The sequence below is a fragment of the Scyliorhinus canicula genome, chromosome 3, assembly GCF_902713615.1.
Source record: "Scyliorhinus canicula chromosome 3, sScyCan1.1, whole genome shotgun sequence".
Taxonomy (NCBI): Eukaryota; Metazoa; Chordata; class Chondrichthyes; order Carcharhiniformes; family Scyliorhinidae; genus Scyliorhinus; species Scyliorhinus canicula.
In genome coordinates, this window is record NC_052148.1 from 63,959,460 (window position 1) to 63,985,516 (window position 26,057).

A 26,057-nucleotide genomic window follows, 5' to 3' on the forward strand; every position below is an offset into this window, starting at 1 on the left:
AATCATTCATTTAAGAGTAAAATGAGGAGAAATGTCTTCCCTCAGAGGGCATTAGATGTTCAGTTGATGAGGCAAGCCTGAGACTGACAGATTTTTAAAAACTTTTAGGTGGATGAGAAAGTGGCATTGATAAAGTTCAGCCATTAACTCATTGAATTGCGGAGCAGGCTCCATGGGCAATATGGCTTACTTCTGCACCGATTTCTTATATTTTTATGTATCATCAGAACACTTGACTACTTTACATGGGGAGGTAGTGGCATCGTGGTATTGTCACAGGACTAGTTAAAATCCCTCCACTGCAATGGAATTAAGTCTAATGGTGACCATGAAACCATTGTCAATGTCGTAAAAATCCATCTGGTTCACTAATGTCCTTTAGGGAAGGAAATCTGCCACCCTTACCTGGTCTGGCCTGCAGATGACTCCAGACCCACAGCAATGTGGTTGATTCTTAACCACTCCCTCAAGGGCCATAGAATGATAGAAAAATGACAGCACAGAAGGAGGCCATTCGACCCATCTTGTCCATACCAGCCCGAGAACACCCAGGTGCCCTTTCTAATCCAACCTTCCTGCACCCGGTCAAAGCCCTGTAGCCTAGAGCAATTAAGGTGCAGATCCAGGTACTTCTTAAAAGAGTTTAGGGTCTCTGCCTCCACCACCAACTTGTGCACTGAATTCCCGACTCCCACTATCTTCTGCATAAAGATATTTTCCTCATGTCCCAACTACACTTCTGCAACATATCTTGAATCTATGTCCATTGGTTCTTGAATTCTACACCAAGGGAAACATAGCATTGTTAAGCTGCCCTCTGAAGTACTCTGGTTTGAGGAAAATTCGGGATGGGCAGAAAATGTTGGCCTTTCCTGTGATGCCCACAACCCATGAATAAAATAACAAAAAGTGCCGCGACATTTTCCACAATTTTCTTGGTCTGCCATTTTTTCAAAGAGGCTGAAAAGACTGACCAGCCATAATTCCCCCTAAATGAATCTGCAATGACTATTTTTACAAAGTTATTGGGCAGGTTTCTCCGTTTCTGAGACTAAGTGTTGATGCCGATGCAGTATTCATGGACTTCCACGACAGCAAAACTGGCGCCGAACCTAGATCGATTCAGCAACTGTCGAGGAGCTAGTACCGGCCTCACGTGGAACACAATCGATTCCAATTAAAACGTTGTGGGATTTGCCGGGGCCATGATCGACACCCGGGAGGCTGACAAGCTGCAGCCGCACAGTTACATTACAATCTGCACACACACTCATCCCAGCCAACAAAATGGCACTGGTTATGCAGGAGCATGCCCACACAGCTGATGGGTTTGCCGGGGCCAGAGAGCGCTTGGGGGGGCGGGGCCTGGGGGGGGGGCGGGACACCTATATGACCCGTAGCCCTAAGCTCACAGTGGGCTGTTAGCGGCATGCACAGCTGCATGGCTGCCTTGCTGGCTGCGGCAATGGTGTTCCGTGCCCATCCACCCCAACCCCACAGCCCACCTCCTGGCCACCCTCCACTACTCATCTTGGCAGAGGCTCCCGGCCAGCGGCACAACTGTCAGCAAACTATGGCAATGTTGGATACTTTCCATACGCCTGTCTCCCTCAGCACCAACGACGCCGATTTCACGATTTTTAAAGTGAACTGCGCTATTGGGAACTTAGCACATTAGAGGCAGAGCAGCAGTGGCCCCGGAGAGTACCGGGTCAGGCTCGTTAATGGAAAGCAAACGGTGTTTACTGTATGTGTGTTCCAGACCGCATTGACGCCTTTTTCGAGGTGATGGAGAATTGCGATTTGGCAACAAATCAGCGCCCGCTGCAATTTTAGCATCGGAACCCATTCTCCGCCGAATCACATTTCACGATTTCAGCGTCAGCCAATGCAGAATCCTGGCCACGATCTCAAATTTACTCCTGAAAATTGACCATTGTTTCAGATAGAAATTAAGATTTTGGATTCTGCATACATCTGTGTTATATTTGTCACTCTTTTTGAAAATGGATGCCACATTGGTCTGTTTATAATTTACTGATTCCTCTCCAGTGTTCAATGGCTTCCTTCCTTGTCTCCTGACAGATGAACTAAATATCTTCTATCTTTGCTGATTTATTTGCTTTAAGCTGTTTTTGCCTGTCTAAGACTGCCACTTCATTTATATCAATGATGTTGATTTTATTTTGATTACCATGGAACGCAGGTTGCTTCCCTCATGATTACTTGGAGGAAGTCATCATTCAGACTGTTAACTATCTATTCTGATCCTTCGCTTTGATTCTGTTTCATCTTTTATATTGTTTCCTCTTCTTTAACTGGCCTGCTACTAAAGAATGGATAATTTTGTTATTTTGAAATGTGCTTCTTGACTCTTATAACTTGTTTCTGCATAACAAATTACAACTCATCCAGGATGGGAAGGAATGTTCAGAGGTGGGGGTGTAGCTAATGAAATCGCAGTCAAAGGTATATTTTAGGGGTTGAGGAGTGTGAAAGCATAATTTTCAGAGTGAGAGGCAGAAAGTATCTGCAGAAAGGGAATTATTTGCCACGTCAACTGTATGGGACTAGGGCAATAGGTTGAGAGAACAGGGGCGTGATTCTCCAATAATGGGGCTATGTCCCCACGCCCGCGAAACAACATGCACAAATCACTCTGGACTTACCTGGAGAAAGTCCAGGCTGATTCTCCGATTTGCAGGGAGCTAGCAGAGCCCCAGAGTATCCCTCGCAGTTCTGGATGTCAATATGGGGCGCTGCACTTGCAGTTGGGGGTCCACGCGTGACGTGCACGGCGGCGGCCTACGTTGGCAGTCCCGCGTGACATGGCTGACCCACACCGCGCACTGGCACCTAAACATAGGCCCGCCCCAGATCGTGGGTGCCCGCGGATCGGTGGCCCCCGATCAATAGCCTGGCGGTCCTGGAGCCCCCCCCCCCCCCCCCCCATGACTGATCTCCCCATCCCGCACCAAGACAGCCGCGGACTGAGTCCGCAGCTGCCACGCCGAGTTCCCGACGGGTGGAACCATGAGAGAACCACGCAGTCGGGAACTTGGCCAGTTGACATTGGAGAATTGCTGCAGGGGCCTCTTTCAATAGCCCCCAACTGGCGCCAGGTTGATCACGCATGTGGAATTGGCGGAGAATTGCGGGAGTGGCGTTAGACCCGATCTCGGGTTTGACGCCTGTTCTCCGCCCCTGCGATGATTGCGGTTTCAGCGCGGAGGCTCTGAGAATCCCGCCCCATGAGTTTAGTGAAAATGAAGTAGCAGGGACAGGCCTGCACCGTGGATGAGTTGAAGGCAGTGGGGGGGATATCTTCACTCAGAGGCTTGCAACTCTTTAGAATTCTCCACCTCAGAGTGTTGTGGATGCTTCCTCTTTGAGTATTGTTTTGGACCAGGGCTTAGAAACGCCAAAGTGTATTATGAAGCTCACATGACCTATAACTTTTATGTTGAATTTGGTTAGGATGAGTACAAGAGCCTTGACTTCAGGTGTGATTCATCAGACTTCCTCTGTGCTTTTATCAGAAGTTTGTTATAAGAATGTAGTTATATAAAACACTTAGCAATCATTTGTTATCAATTACAAACATGAAAAAAACACAACGCTACAGTAATCTATGTATATAAATCTTACTGAATCCCCCTTAGCTGTTACAATTCAATACAAAATTCAATAAAACCCTAACTCCTTACCACGGCGTGGTCCAGCACACTGTAATCTCACTTGAATGGGACTGGTCTTTTCCCTAAGGTTCTGGTCCAGTTTCCAACCAGCAGATTCAAAACTCATTCAGGAAAGCAACTCTAGCTTTAAGGTTACCAAGGCAGTTTGCCACACCTAACATGCTTTAAGTTCACTAGAACAGCTTTAAAATAAAACAGAGAAAACAGGGAAATCTTCCTGCAGCTTAACACAATGCTTTCCAAGACAGCCTCTTCTTCTGCAGGCCAACGATCGAACCGCAAAATGAAACCAAAACTCTAAGCTCACAAAACTCACCTGACAGCCACAACCCAGCACCACCCACAAATGACATCACTGAAGCCGTGCTACAAGCCATGTGGTAAAACTAAACCTTACTTAAAGGGACACTCACATGACAGTATATTAAGGCTGAAATAGACCGATTTTTGGTATTCCAGAGAATCAAGGGGTTTGGAAAGCACACGGGAAATTGGAGTTAAGGCAGAAGTTCAGTCATGATCATATTGAATGGTGGCTCAGGCTTGAGGAATTCACCTGTTCTTATTTCTTATGTCCTGGTCGTACATGGAACATGGTTACTTTCTTAAAAATTCATTTTCTGAGAGGTGTGCATTGCTGACGAGGTGAGCATTCTTTACCCTTGAGAAGGTGGCGATGAACTGCCTTCTTGAACTGCTGCAGTCCAAGTGGTGTAGGTATACCCACATTGCTGTTAGGGAGGGAGTTCCAGGATTTTGACCCAACAACATAAGGAACAGCGATGTGTTTCTTTTGTAACTTGAGGAAGCTAGCATAAGAGAACAACATTATACAATATTCTGCTTAAGGCAGCAACTTGCTCCCAGTACTGTCCTTGCTCGGAGAACTGACTGCACCAGGCCCTGGATTGGGCCGGCTTTTATGTTCATTTGTAACGGGCTCCAGCTGGGTGGACTCCGCCCCCTATCTGGGAAGTTTGTACTCCGAGGGTCCTTCGGGGAGATCAACAATGGTTTCCCTGTGGGGTTACAACAATTTCCAAGTCAGGATGGTGAGTGACTTGGAGTTGAATTTCCATATGGTGGTGTTCCCAGGAATCTGCAGCCCTGTCCTTCTAGATGGTAATGGTCGTGGGGTTGGAAGGTGCTGCCTAAGGAGCTTTGGTGAGTTCCTGCAATGCATTTGTACTTGGTACACATGGCTGCTATTGTGTGCCACTGGTGGAAGGAGTGAATGTTTGTGAAAGGGATAACAATCGAGCAAGCAGCTTTGTCCTGAATGATGTCAAGATTCTTGATTGTTGCTGGAGCTGCACTCATCCAGGTAAGGATAGAGTATTCCATCATACTTCTGACTTGAGCTGACAAGTGGCAAGTTACATTTGCACCACACAAGTGCCAGGCAATGTCCATCTTCTACAAGAGAGGATTTAACCATCACCCCTTGGCATTCAACGGCATTACCATTGTTGAATACCCCACAATCAACATCTGGGGTTACCATTGACCAGAAACTCAACTGGATTACCCATATCAATATTGTGGATACCAAAGCAGGTCAAAGGCTAGGAATCTGATAGTGGGTAACTCCCCTCCTGAACCCCAAAGCCTGTCCCCATCTACAAGGCACAAGTCAGGTGTGCAATGGAATACACTCTGCTTGTCTGGATGAGTCGAACTCTGACAACACTCAAGAAGCTTGACAACAAGCAGAACAAAACAGCCTGCTTGATTGCTACCCCTTACACAAACATTTAATTCCTCCACCACAAACAAACAGTAGCAGCCATATGAATCGTCTACAAGTAACTCACCAAGGTTCCTTAGGCAGCACCTTCCAAACCATGACCACTGCCATCTAGAAGAACAAGACCAGCAGGTACATGGGAACACCACCACCTGGAGGTTCCCCACCAAGTCATTCACCTTTCTGACTTGGAAATATATTGCCATTCTTTCACTGTTGTTTGGTCAAAATCCTGCAATTAGCTTCCTGCTACAGTTCAAAGAGGCAACTCAGCCCCACCTTCTGAAGGGCAATAAGTGCTGGCCTAACCAGCGAAGCACACATCTGTAAATTAATTTTTTTTTAAACTTGTGCCTTGAAGAACACTGTAAAAGTCAGTCTGGTGAGGTGCTGGAAAGATTTAACTTTCGTCATAGGTGCCAGAGAAACGGAGAGCCCATCACTAATTTTATTACAGACCTCAGGTTAATAGCACAAGGCTGTAATTTTGCTGATTTCAGAGACTCAATGATAATCGATCAATTAATTTCTGGAGTATCTGATAAAAATTTGAGGGAAAAACTTTCACAAAAAAAGTATCTAACTCTAGAAATCGCTACACAAAAATGCCTTGTTTATGAACAAAAACAAAATCAATACTTTGAGTCTTTACAAACAAAGAATCAGTATCTAGAAAACAAAATCCCGTAAAAATGGTGTGAATACTCACAAGGCAGAGGCAGTGTTGAAACTCAAGAAGATGGAATTTCTGAGCGGCAGCTGTCTTGCGCACCAGTCCGCACATGCGCACTTTCCTAAAAGACGCAAACCGGCAAAACGGTGTTTTGCACATGCGCGAGAAGCCATGCATGCGCAGTTGCGAAAAGAGAGCACAGTAAAGGAAACTTGAATTACGCATGCGCAATCTATTCCTACACATGACGTCACTGGCGTCATAAGACTCGGACCACGCCCACTTAAAGGGGAAATGCCCGAAAATTGAAAAAAAGAGTTTTAAAGCTCCAGAACCCAATTTGTTACCTCGAAAGATAGAACAATGCCTGAACTCCTACCAGCAGCACCCTGGAACAAGCAGTTCACCCAAAATGAAGAGCACAATGACAAATCCGAAACCAAAGAAGATGATTTGTTCATTGAACATGAAGAGAACAATAACGAATCCGAAACAAAAAGAAATGATTTGTATATTGAAGAATACTACGCAGACATGGCTGAGTTCTTCAGATATGATGATCATAGCATCAGCAACACGGTTCAAAAGCACAATACGAATCTACTCATGGTAGATGAATCCAATACCATGATGGAATGGCAGATCGTTGAAACATTGGATGGCAGCAGCCTGTCAATCAGTGAAGAAGAAAACAACGCCACATGGAGAGTACTGACTGACTCCATTGAGAGAGCACAGATCGACTCCACAGAGAGAACACTGCATGACTCCACAGCGAGAGCGATGAAAGATTCCACACAGAGAGCGATGCAAGCCTCCATAGAGAACTCGTTGACGGACTCCAGAATAGAAGCAATTAAAGACTGCATAGCGAAGACCATGCATGAACAAGACCATGAAGGTCTACCCACCTTATTTGAGCAACCTAAAGCAGACTATGAAAGTCTACCAAGCTCACGTGAACAACAAAAAGACTATGAAAGTCTACCCAACACACATGAACAACAAGAAGACAATGAATGTCTACCCACTCTATGTGAGAATAGTGACAAAGTGATCACAATCGACATACAAGATGTACAAGATCACAGCGAGACTGACAGATCTCAGCTTGTACAGTGGCAATCAACAATCAAAGTGAAATTACTCTTGAGTCCAGTGAGACCACGTCAATTAAAACCTCATCTACTCTTAACTACCACAAGAAAATGAAATCTTGAAGATTTTTACTGCAGAAGAGGAGCACCAAGAAACCAAAGATGATTCAAATGAACCTGAAATGACCCCAAAAGAGGAGCACCAAGAATTCAATGATGATTCAATTGAACCAGAAATGACTGCAGAAGAGGAGCACCAAGGAATCAGAGAGGAATCACATCAGCCACAAATGAATGATGTCACCAAGATCAATGCAACATTAGATCATTCTCACAATCCTCAAGAAGAAACGCTCAACGCTCAAAGGACACTGACACCAATAACTTTGAGAATGACTCAAATTATGCACAAGGAACAGTCATTGAGCTCAACAAGAACAACAAAAACCACAAGAGGCACAACTGAAAAAAGAACAACAATTGCAACAACAAAAATAACAAGAAGCACAACAAGAACAACAACAAAAACTACAAGCACAACAACAAAAACTACAAGTACAACAACAAAAGCAACAACATGAAGCATAAAAAAGACAAGATCAACAACAACAAGCACAACAAAAACAACAAGAACACCAATGAAAACAACAAAAACAGAAACAAGCACGACAAAAACAATAAGAACAACATCGAAAACAACAAAGACAAAAATGACAGAAACAACAACAATGAAACAACAACCTGTACAACATGGTACAACTCTGCACATGAAGGACAATGCAAGAGCATACTCCAAAACAATAACAAGAGTACAGACATACCATGGCATGACAACGAATCTCACAAATTCACATTTGCTCCACAACAAACCAGCAAACCAGCTTTCAAGGCAGATGACATACAGAATCAATACCGCACGCACAGGAAAAAGTCCAGGTCAGACAACAAAGATGTAACACAGAATCGCTACCACGAGCATCGAAAAAAAGGTCAAAATCAGACAACGAAGCGATTCAACCATTTAAACACCTCATGATGACTTGTTGGAACTGAACCACAAGCAAATGGGAAAGAAACCTAAGAGACTAAAAGTATTAACATTTGACTGATTAACTCATAGATTTATATAATGCATTTGCAAACTGCATCCAGTATGTTTGCTCAATTTTCTTTACAACATACAGAAAATATGTAACACAAGAAAAAAAGGGAATGTAGTGATCTCTGTGTGTGCATGTACATAAGGGGTTAATGTGTAATCAGTAGTACCAGATGATCACCAGAGGGCTGGACCAACAGGGGTATAAAATAAATCACATTGGGTCTCTCTGGGGCTCTTTTGGATGGACTGTGACCTGGACAGGAGTATCAGATTAGCTCAGATGGTTAGTGTAGTTAAGCATAGTTACTGTCGTTAGATCTTGTTAACCTTATCACTAGTATCAATGTTAAAGTAAAGAACTCACACAATTATTGTTATAGTTACTCAATAAACATTTTGTTATTACTGGACGAGTTTGAGTCTTCTTCATTGAGATTCAGAAGACCTCATCAGTAACCAAGGTTTGAGTAACACATATTACACTACGTAGTATATCAAAACACACATAGAAGTGTAATTAAAGATAATACAGAAATGTAATAAAAGATCGTCCAGGTCTTGCTGCATTTGGACATATAATGCTTCAGTATCTGAGGAGTTGCAAATGGTGCTGAATGTTGTGCAGTCATCGCAAACATCACCACTTCTGACCTAATGATGGAAAGAAGGGAATTAATGAAGCAGCTGAAGATGGTTAGACCGAGGACAATACCCTGAAGACCTCCTGCAGTAATGCTCTGGAGCTGACCTCCAACACCACAACTGTCTTCCTTTGTGGCAGGTATGACTCCAACCAACGGAGGGTTTGCTCCAATTCCCATTGACTCCAGTTGTTCCAGGGCTCCTTGATGCTACACTTGGTCAAATGTGGCCTTGATGTCAAGGGCAGTCACTCTCACCCCACTTAGTTGAAATACTGCAGGATTTCTGGCACTATTATTACCACCACCCAGGATGAGAGAGGAAGAGATACAAAAATAACAAATATCCCAAGCTCCATATTAACCATGAGCATTAACAATCATTCATGCTTTGCTGTCAACTGTAGGCACTGCCAGAGATTGGGCATTCTCTTGTACATGATGCAATGACACTGTGCAAGCTTTCCTTCTGTATGTCGGAGCAAGTACTAAAATCATTTTTGTCATGACAATATAATTAATATTGTGAAACATTTATCTGTCAGAAAACATTATCATAGCAGAGGAAATGTGTGGCTGCACAGCTGGGGAGTCACATCATTATAACAAAATGAAAACGATCTCTTCCAGAATGTGTCTGTTTCTTCCAAATTCAATGATGATTCTCCTTTAACAATGTATTCTCCAAAGAACAACAGATTCCTTCAGTTTTTAAAAACTTTTCCAAGTGTTCAACACAATGTATTCTGTTTGGCTTTGCAATTTCCTTCTTGACTTACAGGGCACAATCACTTTAATCATTCAATACTGCAATCTATGTTTTGTCTCTGTTAAATCATTGACTAGCTTTTGTCACGAATACACATGATAAAAGATGCAGCATTGCAGGGGTTCAAACAGCCTTTTTTCCATTTATTCCTCATTTTCTGTTGTGTTCCTACAGATAGTATCATCTTCAAGGCTTCCAGCTGTTAATGGCAAAAGGAAATCTCAACTGAAAGATTTCATGTACTAAGGTCAGCACTTTTTATCACACAGCTCACTGAGTAGCAATTTGGTTAGCAGCTTGTTAAGAGATAGGATCCCTTTTGCTGCTTGTTGGTTGCAGACCGTTTTTCAATAGTATGGATCTAATCCTTTAATGCAAACACCTCATTTGTCTTCACATTTGATTAGCTTATCTATTGTTTCACAACCGATCTGTTAATTGGGAAAAAACCCTCAAAACTAAAAAAAACCTCTGCAAATAATCATGTTGCATAATAAGTTTGTTCACAAAATTGGAAGAGTAATTAGATACAGTTTGACATTGAATGAGATAGAAACACGTGAGAACCCTCGGTCTTACTGCGGCAATAACGTAGAAATCCTGGAATGCACATTGTCCAATTGGAGTTGGCTCAGGGTATTAATGGTTGGCAGAATGGATGAAGTCAATATTCTGCCCCTGGGAAAGGCCTCAGCTTTTAACTAGAAAAATTGCAAGCACTAAATTAAGTGCAAGGGGCTTGGCCCTCATTGGAAACATGTCAAAGTGCTGTTAATGGAAACTTCATTGTAAAAATATCCACATTTTTATGTGTTATTAGTTATATTATGTAAGTGACACTGTGACTGAATTGTCAATGTTAGCTGTCATACCTTCCATACGCATAACATTCTGGTCACAATGCATTGCCACTTACACCACACTCACTGATTTAGTGAATGTATTGAAGAGGTTGCATTAGTATGCTTCCCACATAAATTCCTAAAAATGCTTCTTAATAATAATTATCTGGTACATATTCATATGTTCAAAAATGTACATATTTTGCAATATTGATTATCGTGTCTTTTGATGCACTCAAGGTGTTTACTTTGAAGGCTTCAGCCTCTCCAAAAACGATGGTTTTGTTTTGATATCTTTCCCAGATCTGTGGGCTGACTTCAGGGGTGGGATTCTCCGACCCCCCGCCGGGTGGGAAAATCTCCGGGGGTCGGCGTGAATCCTGCCCCCACCGTCCTCCTAATTCTCCTGCCCCCCCAAAAACCGGACCGACGTGAGTGGTGCCGCCTGCCTTGGAGAATGGCGGGGACTGGCACGACTCAATGGGTGCCGGGGCTGCCCGAAATCTCCGACCCACGATGGGCCGAAGTCCCGCCCGTCTGTTGCTGGTCCAGCCGGCGTAAATTGGAGTAGGTCCCTTACCGGCAGGACCTGATGGCACGGGCGGGCTCCGGGATTCTTGGGGGGGGCGCGGGGGGGATCTGGCCCCTGGAGGTGCCCCCCTCGGTGGCCAGGCCCGTGATCAGGACCCACCGATCCGCAGGCGGGCTGTGCTGTGGGGGCACTCTATTGTTCCGCACCAGAGGCTGTGGTCCTCTGCCATTCGCGGTGCGGAAGAGAATCCCTCTGCACACGTGCGGGGATGACGCCAGCACGCGCTGGCGCTCCTGCGCAAGCGCCGTCTCGCACCGGCCTGCGGAGGCCCTTCGGCGCAGTTGGCGCGGCACCAAGCCCCTTTCCCGCCAGCTGGCGGGGCACCAACCACTCCGGGGCGGGCCTAGCCCCTCAAGGTGTGGAGGATTCCGCACCTTTGGGGTGGCCCAATGTCGGAGTGGTTCACGACACTCCATCCCGCCGGGACCCCCGCCCCACCGGGTAGGGGTGAATCCCGCCCCAGATTGTTCAGCCTCAGCAAGTGCATTGCACCTAATTTGTCCATTATGTCAGTTACTCTTTTCTTAGTTCAGGCCCATGTGTATTCCATAATTATTTGAAGAAAGTCCAGAATACAAACTCCAAAAGATGAAGATATATTGAGTACTTTTTGTTTTTTAAGAAAAGAGAGTCAAGCTTGTCTTATTGCCATTTTCCAAAAGCACACCAAAAGGTGTGCGTGCGTATATAAAAATATATATATATATATACATATGCCTAACTATATACAAAAGGTGTCTAAATGAACGTATATACATAGGAAGGTGTCGACAGTGCAGATACATGGCAAACGAAACAATATTTACAGAGGTTAAATCGATGAAGTCACAAAATGTACAAAACGTTGAAGCCGCATAACTATCTGACCTGTGTCTGATTGACAAAATGACTAATGGCTAGGCAGAGGTGTAGATTTTATCTTTTGGGAAGCTGACCAGCAGATCTCACTGGGTGCTCACCCAATAGTGTTAGCTAGGGTCCTGATCAGTTTTGAGGAATGGAAAATGTGTGGTGACCCGTGGGTACTGATGTGTTAGATGGGTTAGTTTGATGTGGACTGCACTCGATGCAAGGAAGCTAGAAACAGACGTCTAACACTGGAGAAGATCCAACACTGTTTTATTCAATGATAGAACTGATAAACATATTCAGCTGTGGGTCGACACTATACTGAACTGACTGGAGACCTAGTACTAGCCTGACCAGACTTACTCGCTACCGCATGGTGTTTGCACTGGCTAGCTCGTAGACTCTGACTGTCTCAGTGGCTGGGTCCAGAGAGAGCAGGAAACCTAGCGCCCTTTGGCTTTATAGTGGTTGTGTCCTGTCTGGTGATTGGCTGCACTATGTTGTGTGCTTACTGGCCATCCTGTGTGTCAATAACTGCCTGTCTGCACCTCATTATATACATGAGTGGATATTATGACATCTCCCCTTTTTTTTTAGGTGTCGATAGTGCAGATACATGGCAAACGAAACAATATTTACAGAGGCTAAATCGATGAAGTCACAAAATGTACAAAAGTTCAGTCTACAGATTCAGTCTTTGTGGTGGGCAACAAATTCTTGTCGATCGCCGCAGAGGTGGATCAGGAGCCGCCTGCACGTGGATAGATGGGATCGCTGCCATCGCGGTGGTCGCAGGGGCCGGCAGGATTGCTGGTAGATCGGTGGCCTCGTGGCAGGGTATGTCCGGAGGAAGCATCGTGGGCGGCGGGGCACTTCAGTCAGGTAGTGGGCGTGGAACTCTTCGCAGTGCCAGTCTGTTGCGCCGTAGCAGGGAGTCATCAGCCACGTGGACAAGGAACGATCTCGGGGCCACTTGTTTGATCACAACAGCTGTGGCTGACCAGCTGCCCTCAGGCAACTGGACACGAACATGATCAGTTGGGGCCAGCTCGGGTAGATCCGTGGCATGAGCATCGTATGTGGCCGTGACTGCTGCATTTCTGTAAGACCATGAGGTGGTCAAGGTCTGGAACATGGATGGCTGGAACTGTGGTCCTCAGAGTGTGACTCATGAGCATCTGCGCTGGAGACAATCTAGTGACAGTAGGGTTGCCCTGTATGCCAGCATCGCCAGGTTGAAGTCAGAGCCTGAGTCTGCTGCTTTTCCAGCAACCGCTTTACAATTCTCGGCCTTCTCGTTTTACTGTGGGTAGTGGGGACTGGAGGTTACGTGATGGAAGTTGTAGGACTGTGCAAAATCAGAACATTCCTGGCTGTAAAAGCAAGGACCATTGTCGCTCATTACCGTGAGCGGTATCCCATACCTGGCGAACGTTTCTTTGCAGGCTTTGATTACTGCCTTCGCAAGCTTGTAAACTCTGGGCCAGCAGAACACTGGGTAGTCACCCTCGTTTGGTCTTGGCTAATGGATGGTGCCTCTGTCTGAGGACTGAAAATGGTGCAATTGCCTCAGAGTGTCGGAATCTCTCAACCTCCTTTTCAGATTCCTCTGCCCTTGGTGTGGCTGGAAGCTGTAGAGAGCTGGGATGTAGCTGCCTTCTCCTCCAGCTACTGATCAGACACCGGTGAGATAGTCTTGTTCCCTCTGCCACAGAGCGATCTCACTGGTCTTGCATCCGCTCCAGGCATCACATGTGGATCACCCTGAACTTGATTACCCTTTCGTGGCTGTAGCTTATGCATTTGCCAACCCGAGACACATCATGATCGCCATGGACTCCTCCATATGTGGTGCATGAGCTCTCAATGCCTCAGGGAACTCAGCCAGGTGGCCACAGATCTGCTTTTGCTGATCCAAATACTGAGCCCTAAACAAAGGATGGAGTTTAACTCAGAGGACTGGGGTCTTGCCTGCCAACAGAAGAGCCAGCAAGAGTCCTGCATCGCCTCCTTTGGGGAACTCCCGCAGTATTTAAGTGCCAGTGTGGCACGTGAGTACCCAGCAACAGACCTTCACCATGTTCAAGGACCCCCAGGGAGAGAAGTCCCGCCAGCGTCTGAGAGCCGCTGGCCAATCAGAAGTTGGCAGTTATTCATTGCCACCACTGGGTAATGGTGGTAGTTGTCGGCAAAGCACCCACCAGAGGCCCAGGATCATATTAGAATAAAAGCATACGAATTAGGAGCAGAAGTAGGCCATTCAGCCCCTCAAGCCTTTTTCACTGTCATGGAAATAATAGAGACAGAGGCTCAACAGCAGCATCGGGCCCTGTGAGATAAGCACAGAGCCCAAATCTCACTATGAGATTCTTAATTGATGACCTTGAAAGTTATCCTAATACTTGGTCTGCAGACATTCAATGGCTCTTTGGAAGCACATAATCAGACTTTGGAATTAACCATACCAGTATCAACTGAGATGCTATTATCCAGGTCCAACCTCTCCTGCCCCTAGGAATCCCAGCCAAGAATACCTTAATGAGACTTTGCTGAGAACCCAGAAATCCATTAGCCATTTGAAACAACTGAGCACCAAAGAAAACATTGCTTGAGTTACAGTTCGGGCTCTAGCATAACTCTGTCAATTTCACCAGTCTAATTTGCAAAAGATAGAGGGCAGCAGAATCTTACCAGAAATTGGTGAAGTGCCAGGCTCAGACAGAAAACTGGTGTGTAACTCTCCAGTTACACAGACCAGTTTGGTCTTGAGCCTCTTAGACAAAAACAAATGAGTGAGCGTGGCTTATGCCATCACTCTGGCAGCATGGGGCTACATAGAGCTGGCAACTGGCTCCAAGAAGGTTGGGGTGCCTTCTTTAAGGGGCACCACCATCAGGGCTGGTGCCCAACAGCCCCCAGCCACATCACAGAGGTATTGAGTCTCCCGCACCCCTGACATCTCTTGCTGACATTCTGCTCCCCCCCCACCCCCAAATCCATTGCCGGCATGGAGTTCCCCACCATAATCATTGAAGTGTACCTGGTACTCCCCCTGTGCCACGTATCAAAACACCGCTCCCCCCCTCTCCAATTGGCAATCACTAGGGCCCGCCCTGGCACTGTCCTGGCACAGATTGGCAGTGCCAACCTGACAGTGCAAACCTGTGCCAGTGTTCAGTGCCAGGACTCATACCCTTGGAGGCTACACTTTTCAAACGGATCCCCTCAACTGCCTCACGTCTGGCCAAACCTGTTGTGAACCTGGCCGATGTGACATCATGTTGGCGCGGTATCAATATTTAGTGACAGGGTATCATGTGGCTGGGGGGCCATTAATAAATCAGTGCAAATGTACTAAAATGAGGTTCATACATTTTGTGGGCATGAATCTCGTGACATAGTGACAGTAAGCTGTGTAATAAAAGCTTTGAAAAAGGTCATTCATTCATTTTAAAATATTTTTTACTACCGCCCCAAAAAAGTGTCAATGATCCAGATCATATAAAGTTTTCAGAGCAGAAATTGCAAGCACTTGAAATCATGGGGACGAGGGAGGGAGGAAGGGGCGGGGAAAATCAGCAAACACAATCTCTCTGGCAAGAATTACGTTTCCTGATTTTCAAAGGATTTCCCCCCCGTGCCGCCAATCCCATGAACAGCTAGTGCTCGTTCAAAATTTCCTCCCTCGTGCCCATGATTTCAAGTGCTTGCAATTTCTGCTCTGAAAACTTTATATGATCTGGATCATTGACACTTTTTTGGGGCGGTAGTAAAAAATATTTTTAAATGAATTAATGACTTTTTTCAAAGCTTTTATTACACAGCCTACTGTCACTATTGGGTTCATTGCTTCTGTATAGTTTATAGTGGGTGAATAGGCTTGAAATTGCCATAGATTGGCATTGGGGTCATTAGGGGCCACAGTGTTTTTTGGCGAGGCATACCTTAACATTGGGGCACGAGACGGATCATTTTTAACATGCCATACAAATGATACCCTCATGTAGACTTTTATTCATGACACCTCTTAGGTGCCATGAACAATGATTTATTGACAACCTGAACTAACTTCATGAAAGTTGTGGAGCAGTAGGACTTTCCTATCTCTGCAATGGAGTGTGCCAGATTGGGAGTGATGAATGGGGGCTTTTGAAACAAATCAGCCAATACCCTTGGAAGGCACTCCCGAAAATTGGAGACCCCGGGAATGGGCTTGAGAATCCCAGATTGAGGACCCAACTACTATTTTGAAGGGCTCCTATGTCTTCCGGATCTAACGAAGAACATCTGGGCCAAAGTGTCAGTTTTTTGCTAGTTAATTGAAGCAGGGAATACTGGATATGCACAGAAGTTTGATCAACACCCAATAAAGAAGCAAAGTGCCTCCAGTTATAACTGAGCAATACTGTGTCTGGTCTTTTAAATAAAGGAGATTACTTTTTAACACTGTTAACCCTGTGGCTGGATTTGGATAAAAATACTATGTTCTTTGTGAAGTGGCCAAGGGCCAAAGATATAAAAGTTCTGTGAAATTCAATCTGATCAGGTCAGTATAGTGATTTTTTTCTCTCTTAAAAGTGATTTTTCTTACCTGCTGAGCAGACCTTTGGCGATTTTATTTCTCAGCTTTTATGTTATCTTTTTTCCATCTACTTGTTTATACTGTGGGTCAGTTCATAGGATGAGAAGCCAATGCCTTTACAAATTTACAATGAAATAAGAGCAGCTGCTAGCAGAAATACTATTTGAACAGCATCCGCAAAATCATCGCCACTTTGTTTAAATAAGGTTGCTTGCCATTCCAAAGAGAACATGTTGTTAAAGTAAATGGGAAAACGGTCTTTAATTTTAGGCTGTAGCTTTTTGTTTTATCTCACTGACAAGTTTATGGGTGGCATTCTACTTATTGAAATGTTGCTAAAGCCATGATATAACACTGGAACACTAGCTCTGAGTGATAAAATGCAGGAGAAGAGATCAATCAAGATCCAAAGAGAAAGGAAAAGGGTGGTTTTTCTGATCGAAGAAGGCCCAGGATTGTAGGAAAAGCTCACAAATGTTCTTCTCTCTGATAAACCCAAAGACATGTCTGACATTTTGTGTAAGTTTGTGCAGTAGCGTCACTGTCGCAAGCCATTGGCGAATGCTGACATGACCCAAGACTGGACCTCAATAATTGATAGGACAACAGAAAGAAACACCAATTTTTTTTTTGATTTGCAAATCTGTGAGGAAAGGATACTTTGCTACAGGAGTGTCTCCACACATAAATAGGGATATGGTATATTAAACCAACGTTACTATTAATACAGTATTAAACCAACTTTAAACATAAAATAAATAGCTTACAATTACCCATTAAACAAAGCTTAACAACGAAATGACACACTTTAACTCCTAACTGCTATCTTCTATATCTCCGTGATGTGGAGATGCCGGCGTTGGACTGGGGTGAGCACAGTAAGAAGTCTTACAACACCAGGTTAAAGTCCAACAGGTTTGTTTCAAACACGAGCTTTCGGAGCACGGCTCCTTCTTCAGGTGAATGGAAAGGCTTGTTCCAGAAATGTTTATATAGACACAGTCAGAGATGCCCCGGAATGCGAGCACCTGCAGGCAATCAAATCATCAAAGATGCAGAGAGAGAGGTAACTCCAGGTTAAAGAGGTGTGAATTGTCCCAAGCCAGTTCAGTCGGTAGGCCTCTGCAAGTCCAGGCTTGTTGGTGGGGGCCGAATGTAATGCGACATGAATCCCAGATCCCGGTTGAGTCCGCATTCATGCGTGCGGAACTTAGCTATAAGTTTTTGCTCAGCAATTTTGCGTTGTCGCGTCTCCTGAAGGCCTCCTTGTAGAATGCTGACCCGGAGATCAGAGGCTGAATGTCCTTGACTGCTGAAGTGTTCCCCAACTGGAAGGGAACAGTCCTGCCTGTTGATAGTCGCACGATGCCCGTTTATTCGTTGTCGCAGTGTCTGCATGGTCTCGCCAATGTACCACGCTTCGGGACATCCTTTCCTGCAGCGTATGAGGTAGACTACATTGGTCGAGTCGCACGAGTATGCGCCGCGTACCTGGTGGGTGGTGTTTCCACGTGTAATGGTGGTGTCCATGTCGATGATCTGGCATGTCTTGCAGAGATTACCCTGGCAGGGTTTTGTGGTGTTGTGGTTGCTGTTCTGAAGGCTGGGTAATTTGCTGCAAACAATGGTTTGTTTGAGGTTGCGTGGTTGTTTGAAGGCCAGTAGTGGGGGTGTGGGGATGACCTTGGCAAGATGTCCATCCTCGCTGATGATGTGTTGGAGGCTGCGAAGAAGATGTCGTAGTTTCTCCGCCCCAGGAAAGTACTGGACGACGAAGGGTACTCTGTCAGTGGTGTCCCGTGTTTGTCTTCTGAGGAGGTCGGTGCGGTTTTTTGCTGTGGCGCGGTGGAACTGTCGATCAATGAGTCGAGCGCCATATCCCGTTCGTACGAGGGCATCTTTCAGCATCTGTAGGTGTCTGTTGCGCTCCTCCTTGTCTGAGCAGATCCTGTGTATACGGAGGGCTTGTCCATAGGGGATGGCTTCTTTAATGTGTTCCGGGTGAAAGCTGGAGAAGTGGAGCATCGTGAGATTATCTGTGGGCTTGCGGTAAAGCGAGGTGCTGAGGTGACCGTCCTTGATGGAGACGAGTGTGTCCAAGAATGGAACTGAATTTGGAGAATAGTCCATGGTGAGTTTGATGGTGGGATGGAACTTATTGATGTCATCGTGTAGTCGTTTCAGTGATGTCTCGCCGTGGGTCCAAAGGAAAAAAATGTCATCGATGTATCTGGTGTATAGCATCGGTTGAAAGTCCTGTGTGGTGAGGAAGTCCTGTTCAAACACGGGACACCACTGACAGAGTACCCTTCGTCGTCCAGTACTTTCCTGGGGCGGAGAAACTACGACATCTTCTTCGCAGCCTCCAACACATCATCAGCGAGGATGGACATCTTGCCAAGGTCATCCCCACACCCCCACTACTGGCCTTCAAACAACCACGCAACCTCAAACAAACCATTGTTTGCAGCAAATTACCCAGCCTTCAGAACAGCAACCACAACACCACAAAACCCTGCCAGGGTAATCTCTGCAAGACATGCCAGATCATCGACATGGACACCACCATTACACGTGGAAACACCACCCACCAGGTGCGCGGCGCATACTCGTGCGACTCGACCAATGTAGTCTACCTCATACGCTGCAGGAAAGGATGTCCCGAAGCGTGGTACATTGGCGAGACCATGCAGACACTGCGACAACGAATAAACGGGCATCGTGCGACTATCAACAGGCAGGACTGTTCCCTTCCAGTTGGGGAACACTTCAGCAGTCAAGGACATTCAGCCTCTGATCTCCGGGTCAGCATTCTACAAGGAGGCCTTCAGGAGACGCGACAACGCAAAATTGCTGAGCAAAAACTTATAGCTAAGTTCCGCACGCATGAATGCGGACTCAACCGGGATCTGGGATTCATGTCGCATTACATTCGGCCCCCACCAACAAGCCTGGACTTGCAGAGGCCTACCGACTGAACAGGCTTGGGACAATTCACACCTCTTTAACCTGGAGTTACCTCTCTCTCTGCATCTTTGATGATTTGATTGCCTGCAGGTGCTCGCATTCCGGGGCATCTCTGACTGTGTCTATATAAACATTTCTGGAACAAGCCTTTCCATTCACCTGAAGAAGGAGCCGTGCTCCGAAAGCTCGTGTTTGAAACAAACCTGTTGGACTTTAACCTGGTGTTGTAAGACTTCTTACTGTTCTATATCTCCAATCAAGCAAAACCTATCACAGGTCAAAACCCACTTTTACATATAGTGAGCAAACCTCCAAAAGACTGCTTGGATAGAGGGTAATCCTTCAGGAAACAGTCTGCAGATTCTTGCCTGTCTCAAACCACTATTAATTTTCCAGATTTTTCCAGAAGCTCCTGTTCTGTTCACAGCCAAATCTAAACTAACTACTCACTGCCAGAGACCTGGTACAGAGCTAGCTTCTCTCACTGGTTCCATCATCCTTATCCCACTCAAATCCGATAACCTTATTACTTAAGGTTAAACAATGTCTCTAATTATCTACTCCCCAGAAATCAAAACAAAAATCCATTTGGCTTCTCTTTTTAAATGTAAGTATGGTTTGAAATAAGGATGATCTCATTTTTACAAGGCATTAATAGCATCTTCTGTAGCTATCGTGTCAGCTTGTCTTTTGAACCAGGATTTTTAAAAACATTCCTGCAGCAGATACATACTCTTACTAACCCAGATTTTAACCATTACTTCACCAGACACAGAAAATACAATCTGGGCTGGATTCTCTGCTGTGAGGACTCTCCATTGCACTGGCAGCATGGGGATTTCCCGACAGCGTGGGGCTGCCCCCTATGGCCGGCTGGCTAGACGGAGAATCCTGGGGCGCACCACACCAGAAATTTGCCCTATATATCTGAAATTCCGACAAGCATCACACTGAAGCTATGGGTTTGGAACAACTTGTCCTGTAAAGTCTTTTGAGATTTTATTGTGGGTATTTTTCAAGCCACGATAATACATTGTAACTTTGGAGAATCTCAAGATAGAGCATTTCAGGACAGATTTGTGCACTTTTTAAAAAGTGCATGCATTCACAGAAAGTTACTGACATTGCTAAAGTTAAGTTTCGACATGGCATGCCAAATATTATTGTCCATGAAGATAAAGAACAAAGAACAAAGAAAAGTACAGCATAGGAACAGGCCCTTCGGCCCTCTAAGCTTGCACCGGCCATGCTGCCCATCTGACCTAAAACCTTCTACACTTCCAGGGTCTGTATCCCTCTATTCCCATCCTATTCATGTGTTTGTCAAGAAGTCCCTTAAACATCACTATTATACTTGTTTCCACCACCTTCTCTGGCAGCAAGTTCCAGACACCCACTACCCTCTGTGTAAAACAACTCCCGTCGCACATCTCCTCTAAGCTTTGCCCCTCGCACCTATGTCCCCTAGTAATTGACGTTTTCTGGGGAAAAGAAAATAGATCGCAACAATGGTTTTACAGATTCTGTTCTAATTATATTTCTGCCATCAGGTATCTTAGTTCATTTTAAATTTGGAAAAACATTGGGATAAATCATTTAACAACCATCCATCAGGGCAAAGTAAGCTGAACGCCCTAACAACAGGGTTAGTAGTAGCAGAGCTGTAACATGGTCCTGTTACCCAACACTGGGCACAGGATTAAGTCTTCAAGAAGAAGTCATCCTGCCAAGGCACGTTAAAAGGAATGTTAACGGAGGAAAAGCTGGCTGAAGGAAATGGCAATCGCTGTATACAGCTGTCAAACAGCAGCAGTTCATGAGGGGTCAATTGAGTTGTGAACGATATCCAGTAGAAATTTGCAGGGCATCATAGTCCAAGTGGTGTTGTATGGAGCTCAGTTTTGTTCAGAAGAATTTGAAAAAAATCATGAGAATGAAAAGGGTAAATAAAACACAGTAGAGTTGCACTGCATCATTCTGCTTCAAATGGAGCAGCAGAACGCACAGTATAAATTGTTAAGCATGCTAAGAAAATGCTAGATACAAATTGGTAGAAACATCAGTTGTCAATGAATGACAAACTGGCAAATTTCTTACTTTTCTATTATAACAGGAGGAGATGGTGGCAAGTGGTAATGCCATTTGACTAGCAAATCCGCCTGGTCGGTTCAAATCTCACCATGGCGGCAGCTGGTGGAATTTAAATTCAGTGAATTAAGTCTCAGTAATGGTGATCGTGAAACTATCGTCGATTGTTATTTAAAACCTATCAATTGAGTATGCCCTTTAGGGAAGGATTCCGCCATGGTCTTATCTGGCCTACATGTGACTTCAGATCCAGAGCAATGCAGTTGACTGTTCAAGATCTCGGAGACGGCCCAGCAAATCACTCAGTTCAAGGGCAATTAAGGCTAGCAAGCAAATTCTGGCGTTGCCAGCAATAAATGTCACCACAGTCCCAGAGGAGCAGAGGCTGCACTCGCATTTGAGAGAGACCTGACTGGTGAGGGGCAAGGTTAAGAAGGCAAGGCCTTCATGAATAAGGTCAGCTGGTATGGGAATTGAACCTGCACTGTTGGTGTCACTCCGCATCATGAATCAGCCATCAAAACACCTCACACCGATAGTGGAAGAATGCCTGCTGAATCGTTTCTTGAAAGACATGGGTTTCATTCCAGAAGCCACATTTAATGCAGTCAATAGAAGACAAACAAATCAGACAGTAAAATACAGGTAGAGTGATAAAAAAAAGTCTGAAGTTGAACCACAAGGTTGAGATACAGCAGAAGATTGTGAAAATATGTGTCCTCGCACATCTTTAGTCAAGATGTTTGGGAGTGGAAAAGTTAGTTTTGTACATAACAAGCATGTTTTAACTTCAGAGCTTCGTGAAGAAGGGAGTTGGGAAGAATCAAATGAACTTGGTGAATTAGATGGTTGCGACACCAGAATACCAATATTACTCCAACCTGTGCCTGAAACCAGTTCAGATCCAAATCAAAATCAGACAGACATGTCTGATGAAGGGAAAAATTAAATTGAACATCTTTGTTTGACGTGTGTCCTTTCCTCAGACTCAGGCCAAAATGGTTCAACGCTCTTTCCCAAGTTCTGGAAGTTTGAGTCAACAAAGGAGGCACTTTCTTAGGAATAGTAATTGAATGGTTAAGAGGGAATTGAAAACAAGGTAAGTATTAATTGCATGAAATTTGAACTATTTCATGAAGGAGGGAGGGTAATAGCACCCTCAAATGGCCATTGGTATCTGTATGTATATATATCCAAACTGGAATAGACTAGTTTTATTTGGTTCTTGACTTCCAATATGGCACACTCTCTTTCTGTCCTTCAAGATGTCACAGACACCAACAGAGAATTCAGAACCATAGCACCAATATTCACTAGCTAATACTGGTGGAGGATATGAATCAAAGGTTTGCACTTGGAGATAACAGTGAGAATCCTGTATGAGAAATAGCAGTGAGGATGCTGAATGGGGAAACAGTAATGAGGAAAGAGTTTGGTATTAGCACCAAGGTATTTGAGACAGCTGGCTAATTACACTTGGCAAAGCAGGAGATTCCAAATCAAATTAAATATTAAAATTTTACATGAATTCCAAGTTGAGGAATCATTCTGGAAATATATTGTATCTATATAATATATTTTGATATATTTTGGAAAAAATACGGAAAGAAATACATCTTAAGTGATAAGCAGTTAAGTAGAGCAAAGGGCAGTGTGACTATGGCAGGCAGTTGCACAGATTATTAAAATTGTCAACACAACTAGAATCCTTGATTTTTTTTATCTAGAGGTAGAAAATACAAAAGCAAAGAGATAGTGTTGAACCAGTATACAACATTCAATCTTTGGATCAGGAATATTAGATATGGGGCGAAATTCTCCGACCCCCCGCAGGACCGACGAAAATCCTGCCCCCGCCGTGGCCGGAATTCTCCGCCACCCGGGAATTGGTGGGGGCGGGAATCACGCCCCGCGGATCGGCGTGCCCTCCGCGCCGATCGGCTAGCCCCCTGCGGCGATTCTCCGGCCTGTGATGGGCCGAAGTCCCGCTGCTGAGAGGCCTTTCCCGCCGCCGTGGTTTGAACCACCTCTGGTGGTGGTGGGATTGGCGGCGCGAGGGGCCCCCCAGGGTCCTGGGGGGAGCGCGGGGAATCGGACCCCGGGGGGTGCCCCCACGGTGGCCAGGCCCGCGATCGGGGCTCACCGATCGGCGGGCGGGCCAGTGCCGTGGGGGCACTCTTTTTCTTCCGCCGCCGCCACGGCCTCCACCATAGCGGAGGCGGAAGAGAATCCCCCAGCCGCATGCGCCGGTGGTGATGTCAGCGGCAGCTGATGCACTGGCGCATGCGCGAACCGGTGAAGGTCTTTCAGCCAGCCCCGACACCAGGCGGCGGGCGTCAAAGGCCGCTGGCGCCGGTTTTGGCACCAGTTGGCATGGCGCCAACCACTCCGGCTCGTGCCTAGCTCCCAAAGGTGCGGAGAATTCCGCACCTTTGGGAGGCCCAACGCCGGAGTGGTTGGCGCCACTCCGCTACACCGGGACCCCCCGCCCCGTCGGGTAGGGGAGAATCCCGCCCATGATTTTCACTACTTTCACTACTTTTTATACACTATAAAAGTCAAGGTAAATTTGCAGTGTAGATGTAAGAAAAAGAGATAGGGAGGCGATTTTGAGCTCACAATAACAGTCAGTGAGAACGGCTCAAAATCCATAGAGAATCAGAAAATGCGTTTCTCTCCAGCGAGATCAGGATTTGCAATTTTAACCCTCCCTCGCCAGTGGAGTAATGTGGAACATGTTGTGGGAGCCCGGGAACCTAATACATTAGCATGTCATTAGTGAGCACTTTCTCCAGATCTTCCTCCTGACTGAATATTCACTGGGCACTCACGGGACATCGCTTGCAACAGGTTTGCATAAATATGAACCTGGCGGCCTCACCTCTGAGGGGGAGTTCAGAGTTGAGCGTTCAGGCAGCCACGAATCTTCAAGCTGGTCAATACTCTGGGTGCTCTGGAGAGAATGTGAGGGGCACAGATAGATTCAGCTCGGGGCCGGGGCAGGGGTTCATTCTCTCAATCTCAGGGGGAGGGTTACTAGCAGGCCTCACCTTTAATTTACTTTGGGGTGCCCCTTGCTTTAAGGGGGGGGGGGGGGTGGAGGCTGACTTGCAGACATTGTTTCCTGTGTCCTTGCGAGCTTGTGACCAAATTGCCGCTGAATGAGTGGCCATCCTTAGTGGTTGCAGGAAAGTGGGTGGGAGGAGGTAATTACAGAGGGTTAACACTGGGGAGGGAGGGGGGGGGGGCGACAGTGAGGTTCTTGTGTAGAGTCCCGTGAGAGCCCAGGCTGCAAGGGTAGAGTGGGGAACTCAGAAACGGGTTGCATCCCTGCCTCATGAGGCTTGACGACTCTCTCACTGGGGGGAGGACAACTGCAGTGCGAATTGAACCCCACACTAAGGCAGCTGCATGGAGGTTCAAATCCACTTGTCAGGGAAGTTTAACTGTCAGGAATTAACGTTGGGCTGTATGGCTGATGGAAGGCTTGTCTGTAGCCCTTGTGAACTGGGAGGATGAGGGTGCTCTCTAGGTATGTTCTTATCGTGCTAATTGCAGGATCCACTCTAATCAGCTTTGCCTCATCTGCCATAAGAGACAGTCACATTCCTGATATGCTACCTAACCCCTCAATTGTGCCAATGAAATCTGCAGAGCTAAACATGAATGCCACTGATTGGAGCAAAGTTCTTAACCCTTTGGAAGTGTCAAGCATTCAACTTCAATGTTCATACAGGCATCAACAGATTACATTGATGTTTACCCCTATGCAAGGAATGATGGTAAAGTGTATCAATTAGCACTCACCCCTTTCAAGGTCATGACCGCGAGCGTCTTTGAGGTGCCCCGTGAGGAGGCAGACACTGGTCACACACATCCACTCAACTGCCCATCACCTAATTCCAGGGGAGGGGAAGGGGAGTGGAGGTTTTTCGGCATTATTGAGGTAAAGATGTCACTGAACGCTCGAGGGTCTACATACCTCATTCTGGTGGAGTCGACAGGGACATATATGATGAAATGGCAGTGTGAGAGGGGTGGGTGTGAGATTTAGTGGAGTGGCAGTCATGAAGGGGGAATGGGCATATGCTCCAAAGGCATGGAAGGTTGGGGGCCAGTGCTCTGTCAGGAATCCTCAATGCTCACTTTGTTCTTTTCATCTTTTCAGTGCATGATTCTGGAGAATCATGGAGCCAGTTGATTTGGCTATTATACTAATAGCGATCGATCAGCAGCAGAAACATGGATGTGACGGTGCACATGGCCAGGATGAGAACCCTGCAGAGGAGGAGAGGCTGGACCTGTAGCAGCTCCAGGAGCAGCACCGTAGATGATGCAGCCTCATGGGAGGCACTATCGGCAAAGGGTCTTCCCATGTCAGGCATCTGACTTGCAGTTGTCGCAGCTTCA

General features: G+C 45.8%; 1 long non-coding RNA gene across 1 annotated transcript in view; it reads left to right on the plus strand.

Moving 5' to 3' along the window:
- Positions 1-26,057, plus strand: part of LOC119963702 — a 156,379-nt gene that overhangs the window by 77,630 nt on the left and 52,692 nt on the right. Inside the window, exon 2 of the long non-coding RNA XR_005460131.1 lies at positions 9,902-9,974. This is a non-coding gene — a long non-coding RNA (uncharacterized LOC119963702). The remainder of the gene's footprint in view (positions 1-9,901; positions 9,975-26,057) is intronic.